Raw genomic sequence first — 252 nt, 5'->3', positions numbered from 1 at the left:
GCACCATGACCTTCAAGAAGGCCTTGTGTGACTTAGGGTCAAGTGTAAACCTCATGCCTCTCTCTGTAATGGAGAAGCTAGGGATCTCTGAGGTGCAAGCTGCAAAAATCTCACTAGAGATGGAAGACAATTCAAGAAAACAAGCTTATGGACTTGTAGAGGATGTTCTGGTAAAGTTAAAGACCATTACATCCCTACTGATTTCATAGTCCTAGAGACTGGGAAGTGCATGGATGAATCCATCATCCTTGG

Source organism: Arachis duranensis, chromosome 6, assembly GCF_000817695.3.
Source record: "Arachis duranensis cultivar V14167 chromosome 6, aradu.V14167.gnm2.J7QH, whole genome shotgun sequence".
Lineage (NCBI taxonomy): Eukaryota > Viridiplantae > Streptophyta > Magnoliopsida > Fabales > Fabaceae > Arachis > Arachis duranensis.
This window is presented reverse-complemented; position numbering follows the sequence as displayed.